At 41.4% G+C, this 7807-nt stretch overlaps 1 pseudogene; it reads left to right on the forward strand.

Annotated features, from left to right (window-relative positions):
* The first annotated feature begins 802 nt into the window (after positions 1 to 802).
* On the forward strand, positions 803 to 4157 carry LOC108902403 (D-beta-hydroxybutyrate dehydrogenase, mitochondrial-like; annotated as a pseudogene).
* Positions 4158 to 7807: the final 3650 nt, after the last annotated feature.

Raw genomic sequence — 7807 nt, forward strand, 5'->3', positions numbered from 1 at the left:
CAAAACATATATTAAAGCGTTGTTTGTAAATGTGTTTTAAAATGAGGCAGCTCATTCTATTACCTGGTAAGTACATATGTGTGTGTGTGTGTGTGTGTGTGTGTGTGGTGGGTGGGTGTGTGTGTGTGTGTGGTGTGTGGTGTGTGTGTAATATAATGTGTGTTTGTCTTCTGAGTGGAAGTACTCTCAACTTGACTGAGCTGCCTTATTTTGTACAACTTCAAACAGAAACATAACTTAAATGTGAAATGTCCTCAAACCCATGGTGTGTGCGGCAAGAGGAGTCACTCCTGGCTTTTTCCGGTTTCGCTTTCAATCCCATTCACAGCCTGACCGATTCGATCTTGTGTGTGGGAGATCTGTGGAAGTAAAAAAAAAAAGGCTAATAATAATAACGCCTGTTTTGTGTCCATAATCTCTCCACAAAAGGGTTTTATTTTACATCAGAAGCAAACCCCTTAAGCGTGATGGTTGGTTGTGGTTTAGGGTTAGGTTAGCCTACATGTATTTTTGTGACAGGCGACCGTTAAAAGCTAGTTCAGCCAATAGAAAGAACAGTGTAATGGGGCTGAGTTAGCCTGTCCATTATGGCAATAACACATTCATAAACAGCACCCGAGCGCGTACAGGGTATCTAAGGGCTTATTTTCAAATAACATACTTTCAAACCGAATTTGCCACTTTCCGTGAATTTGAACGCAGCCCAGGGAATTCTGGCTATCTGATACGGGGGCGTGCCGTGACCCCGCGGTGGGTGATGTAGACCGCTTCGCCAGGAAAGTAAACACTCCATTCCGTCAAGATGGCCCCGCTCTCCGTTGTTCCGAGTGGCACTTCTCGTGTCATTTTCAGTATTCCTGACAGTCGTGTTGGGTTTTGGACTACCTGCTCTACTAAAACGCGGTTATGAGGATGTTGGGATTACCGGAGACGAGCGTTACCGAGTGCATAGTTGTGCTGTATCTAGGTTTTGTGTTGTATGTTGCGACGCCCCCGAATTCCTAGAGGTTTGGTGGAGGTAATGGTACAACATGGACTGGTTTTGAACACCAACGTGAATTGTCGCTCTTTATATAATGCTATGACACAATCAACAGGAACACAAATATCACGCAGATTCTTAAGTTGAAAATGTAATAACACTAATTAACTTTACTAACAAGAAATCCTACAGTTAGACTTAGAGGAAATACGATATTGTTACACTGGATAACGCTATTCTCGTGTATTAATAGTATAGATTCTGCTGTCAGTAGTGAAATGCTTTTTTGCAAAAGTTAATTTGAATGACATTCTTATTAACATTTCTACACTTATCTGTTTTAGTATATAAAATTGCTTGCAGGCATTATGTAAGCTCTTCCACTCTGCTCTTGTATATGTTCATGTGACTCAAGCCTTTCTGTGTTTTGTCCCTCTCTTGCAGGTGAAGGGGAAAGCTGTGTTCATCACAGGCTGTGACAGCGGATTTGGCAATGCACTCGCCAAACATCTGCACAGGCTGGGCTTCACTGTCTTTGCTGGATGTCTTCTGAAGGTATGGATTAAACATGCATTCACGTGCCATTTCATACACACTCACACATTTAGCTAGGTGTACCCAGTAAACTAGCAGCAGATCAGGAGGCTTGTATAGTTCCCTGTTTTTTGAGGTTGTTGACATTCAGTATTAACATGAGTTGTTGTAACTGACCTGTCGTCCCTGCAGGATAAAAGTGGAGAGGGTGCAAAGGAGCTGGAGGAATTTCATTCAGATCGCATGAGGGTAGTCCAGCTGGATGTCTGCAGTGAGGAGCAGGTGAACCAGGCCGTGGAATATATCAAAGACAACCTGGAGGACTCTGAAAGAGGTAAACAGCAGTACTGCATCGGCTTCTGTCTTCACTAACATAGATTAAAAAAAGATAAATGTGCACTCATTCACAGACTTAATCCTCTGTGACTTACTATCACTGTTTATGACCCAGGTCTGTGGGCAGTGGTGAACAATGCTGGTGTGTCGACGTTTGGAGAAGTAGAGTTTACGTCCATGGACACCTACAAGCAGGTGTCAGAGGTCAAACCTGTGGGGGACCATCAGGGTCACCAAAGCTGTTCTGCCACTAATCCGCAGGGCCAGAGGTCAGCAGCTGGAAAATCACACTTTTTTACACATTATCAACTTGTGACATATAAACATCATATAAGTTAAATAGTGTCCAAAATGCCAAAATGCTAAAATCTTAAAGGGACAAGCACCTTGGATTTTACTTTATTTCTTTCCCTAAGTTTCTTTATGATGGATTAGAAACATTGTTAGAATTCCTATTTGAAAGAAAACGGTGCAGCCAACCTTTAAGTTGTGTCCCATGATATGAGGAATGCTAACAATGCAAACAAGCCTGACATTTAAAGACAAATTAAAGCCTTCCCCAGAATGTGAAAAGAAACATTTAATATTCATATTGTATTCTATATCGTAATAACTTCATTTGTGTAGCACTTTTCTTTGTATAATAACAAAGTGCTTCAACAAGAAGCATACAGTAAATTAAAAATTCAGTGAAAAGTAAAATTAAATGTTGAATAAAAAGTAATTAATTCATGTAAAATCCAGACTAAAATGTGTGCATTTAAATGACATTTAAATACATTTTTAATACATTTCTAGAAGTGCTGGTGCTGTGACTGCTAGTTACGCCACAGTTTAGGAGCAATAATAACCTGAGAGATAGTTTAAAAGTGGTGGAGAAAGCAAATAGAAAGCTTGAATGCTTGCTATTCAGAATATGCAAATGTCAAACAAGTTTTCTTGGGGAAAGCTTATCAGTGGCCAACAGAGCTGCAGTGTGGTAGGGCACTGCTTTTATTAAGCTGGTAATAAGTGACTCATCCAGAAACAGTGATGTAGTCATTTTTTGCTTAGCTGAGCAGAGCTTCAGGCCAAGCTCCTGTTAAGAATGTCTCTAAAGACTGTTGAACTATGGACCTGGAGGTTTAGCAGGCACTGAGTAAAAGCTGCACTTAAAGGCCTTTTATTTCATTTTACATTAGAGCTGCATTAACTGTAAATGAACCATCAGATAATATTTACATGATGCAACATTTGTTTTTAAAGTGGATATCCCTAAGAGCATTGGTTGAAGCAGAGTATAAAATCTTGAGTTCATTTCTGATGCCCTGTACCTCTGACTGCAGGCCGAGTTGTGAACCTGGCCAGCATGTATGGGAGGATGGGAAATGTCATGCGGTCCCCTTACTGTGTATCTAAATATGGCGTGGAAGCTTTTTCTGACTGCCTGCGCTATGAGATGAAAACCTGGGGAGTCAAAGTGTCTATAATCGAACCGGGGAACTTCATCGTGGCCACCGCATCCTGACCCGTGACATCGTGGCCACCACGGCCAACAAGCTGTGGAACGAGGCGTCCCCGAACGTGAAGGAGGATTACGGGAAAGCCCACTTCGAGCACCACATGGCTCTGATGCGCTCTTACTGCAACAGCGGACAAAAGGAGGTGGCCCCTGTTTGGATGACATCACAGACGCCATCATGGTCCAAGCATCCTTACACGCGATACAACCCTATGGAGCCACACTGGTGGATCAGAGAGCAGGTGATGACCCACCTGCCCGGTGCCATAAGCGACTTGCTCTATTTTTAAAGAGAAGTTGTTCCAGTGTTAGCTCTCTCCGTTTCATACTCAGATCACTGATAGCAGCATATACTTTCAACTCTATAGCGCTACGCAGATCTACAGACTCACCCTGAAGAGGGGTCTCTGCTATGTATTCCTCAGCACTTGAAATCATTCACTGATCAAGCCTTAAAACTTAACGGTTTTTAAAACTGTAAGTAAATTATTGCACTTTGCTTTTTGTACATCTTAAGAAAACCACAACTTTATCTATACAGATATATTCCGTGATAAGTAGTAACTACTTTGTGTTGGATATCAGCAGGGCTGTGAAATACTTGTATCTATAAACACTGCATCTTTATTGCTTGCTGTGGTATTATCTTACAAAAAAAATGTGCGTTTTTTTTCCATATAGCTTTTGTTTTTTTTCCTGTTACTTGTAATTTTTTTTGCCTCATGGGAATCATGTGGGGCCCCACTGGCATGAGGACCAAAGCTGGTAGAGCTCAAGAGAAGGCTCCTGCTGTTCTGTTGTGACTGTGGCGGAACAAACCAAGGTCAGCTACTGTAAGGCTGTGGTGAGATTTGGCTCGACTTACCCCAAAGTTACGCAACGACAACACAAGCCCACTTTGTCTCGCATGGTCTGTTAGATCCTGCGTGCTACTTCGACAGTGGGTTGATTGATGTGATTAATGGGTACACTTGAACAAAAAGGTTTACCCCACCCTCCCTGGTGAATAAGTATTTTGTATATAGAATGAATAGAGCATTTTATTTTGACAATATTGTAATCACAGTATCATTTTTCAAAAATGATTTCAAATAAAGTGACCAAAATGTGACCAAGTTTTGTTGAAAGTCTCATTTGTGATTGGCCTGGGTGGTGCCAGCAACTCTAACAATACAAAAGGCCACCAGGTGGCGCACAAGCATCATGCAAACCTACCACTGCTGTTTCCATGCATGAATCATCTGCTGTCTATCAGAGAATGTTAATGTCCCAATTTAAGCTGCATTATAATCACATTGTAGCAAAAATTGAGACAGACATTATCATTTTTATGTTGTTTATTACGTCTTTTGAACACTCTAATAAACTCTTCTAAATTATTACACCTGAAGACGATCTCCCCTCCATAAAAACAGTATTAAGAGCATGACATTAAATTTTTTCACAGCACTGCCTTTTATCATTCCACAGCATGGATCTGTTTTCTTCACTCTCTCTCATACAGAACAAAGCTTTGTGAGACAAAGAACACCATAGAAATGTAAGCAGCACAAAAGCACCAAAGTTAAGAAACATGCGCCATTGTTCTGAATATTATCAAGACATCGACCTTTTAAGATTCAAGATTATCTCAGGCTTGTTTGGCAGTCAAGGAACAAAAATAGCTCCGGCTGCGCTAGTTCTCGATCGTGAAAAAAATAGTTTGATAAACAATCTCTTGATAATATCTGTCACAACTGACTCTGATGTCTTTTTTAAGCAGATTTAAAACCATTTCTGTACAGCTACAAGGCTCTGCTCATGCGGCTTCATTGTTGTAAAATGAAAAAGATCCCAGTTTATAACAATATCTATGTAGGGAATATGTAATTCTGTATTTGTATATCAAGTAACACATTTAAGTATTGAGGATGTTTTTTTCTTTTTTACATATTTAAGTGGCTAAACTGCAAAAGTGAATGTCTTACACTAGTCTTATATGAAATACATACAGACATAAAAAAAAACTATCTCCTTGGAAACCATGACAGTTTCTTCACACCAACAATATGTGATACCGTTACTTGAGGTGCTCATAAATGAGATTCAGGCATGATTACATCACACCTGGGGTTATGTTTCTGAATGAACATCAGCACATATTTTTTTAATATACTGTACATGTAGGCATTCACTGTTCATTTAAGAAGTTATGCTCGATGAGATCAGCTACGGTAAGGTCACTTGAAACTACACACAATATCAACTAATGGACATTTAATGCGTGACAACAAAATGTTAGACGATGACATTTGCAGCCTACATCAACAAAGCGAGCACTAAATGAGGAAATACCCTTCCCTATGAGGATGTTTTCAGACACCCCCCTGACACATCGCTCACTAATCAGACTCAACTGATGCACATGCAAAGCTTTAACCAAATAGCACACAGTGGTGACAAGTGGGAAGAACGGGAGAAGGGGGGAAAAAAGGGGGACGCTAAACCTTTGGTTGACAGAAAGCTGTGAAGGCACATTAAAATCTCCGCCTAAATCCTTCAAACTGGGGCACATGGCGTTGGCGTTTGTCACTTTAATGCTGCGTAATGTTGCAGATTCTGTAGAAATAGAAGTCAGGGAGGAAATTTCACAAAAAAAGTGGGGATGCTGACAGCAGTTCATTAGTGCTGCGGGCAAACACTATCTTGCACAAAGTGTCAGCAACATGGCACCAATACAACAGCCAGGGATTGGGTGCAATAAATGACATGTAACAGGATTCCTGTAACCCAAATACTTATCTGGTGCCTGGTAACGCAGCCAGATACAGACACTAAAGTGGAAAAACAGGCACGGATATCCTATACACGTTGAAATGATGCTAATATGTGAAACTGAAATAGGTCCTAATAGATTTAGGACCTAAAATCAACAGAAATCACTCAGAAATAATCTAGTGATTTATAATCTGTTCAATCCCGACAGAAGCTTTCATCTTGGAATGTTGTTTTACCTAATAAATAAACAGTTTCACTTGTATAAAGTGGTGTCATTACAGTTGAATTAAGATTTTGACCAGTGCTATGGATGGACCAGAGCTTGTTAAACCAACATAAATCAAATTTGAAAGGTAATTGTTTCTGTTTATAATTCATCTTTTGCAGCTCCAAAGCAGAGAAAACACACCCCATCGTCACACAGCTCTTGTATGAATAGCTCTGTCAATCACCTGGGGAATGGAGAGAGGGAAAAAAAAAAGGGTTCACACCCATGTTTTGTGCTCTGTGTGGCATGACTGGCTTTTTTTTTTTTTATACGCTTCGATTGACTAGACCATAAAAGCCCTTCCATAATACTCCCATCCAAAATCTTTTATTCTCAGCTATGATACATCAGCGTTGGCCTCTATTAATTCTCCCCGCCCAAATATGACTGGGAGCGGTATTCCAGATACTCTTATCCAGTGGAACAGATTCTCTAAGTCTCCTCCCTAGATCCTAATTCACTGCTTTTGTTTTTTTTTAAGGTTCATTTTTCCATTCCTTCTCTGTGAAATCCCTCTTCCACTCTCTCTCTCTCTCTCTCCCTGAGCTCAAGTCCAACTGGCCACAGCTGGAGAACTCATCATCACAGGCATCGTGATCGTGATCATCATCATCGTCGTCGTCGTCGTCTCTCTGTAGCCCACTGCCGGAGCGGCTCCCTGCCAATACCACTGCCGCTCTGATGGCAGGCACTGGTGCTAACTGCCCCTCAACTTCCACTCAAACACTACTTGGTGCATTTTCCACTCGACAAACACCCATTCACTAAGGACCTATACTGTAAAATAAAACCATGTGTAGTGCTGAAAGCATGTATTCCAACTTGACACTGACCATACACTGGGGAAAAACAAGCTGCGTTCCCCAAACTAAGAAACTCTACAAACACTTAAACTTACTCTTATACATTAGTCCTGGAAAAAAACCCAGATATCAAAGAAAACATCAAAGCATTTAAACCAGTTTGCTTTTCTTCCAGCAGTACTTCGCCATAAGGAATTGTTTTCTGAAAATCCTTTGTGCCTGCTTAAGGAAGAGGGCGTCTCCTAGCTTGATGTATACGCTCTGCAACCACACAAACACGACCCCTGGGCGACCCTTTTTTTTTTTAACTCCTCCATTCCCTCCAGTGATCACTAATTCAGGAGCAGTGACATCATCCTCTGGACTGCCTGGACTAGCCCCTCCAACCCACTTCCCCCACCCCCACCCAAATCCCCCTCATCTCCGGAGAGATGTCCCCTTTGGCAACGCTGGGAGGTTGCATCAGCTGTCAGTCACACTCTGGCAGGGTGTGTGGGGGTGGGGTGGGGGTCTGCTCTGCACAGAGGAAGTCTCCTCACTATTAAGGAAAATACTTCTTGACTCTTCACGTGACCCTCAGACAGTGAAGGTGGGAGGACACTGTTCTGTCTGCATGCCTCAGCTTT

The sequence above is a fragment of the Lates calcarifer genome, unplaced genomic scaffold (genome assembly GCF_001640805.2).
Source record: "Lates calcarifer isolate ASB-BC8 unplaced genomic scaffold, TLL_Latcal_v3 _unitig_481_quiver_2746, whole genome shotgun sequence".
Lineage (NCBI taxonomy): Eukaryota > Metazoa > Chordata > Actinopteri > Centropomidae > Lates > Lates calcarifer.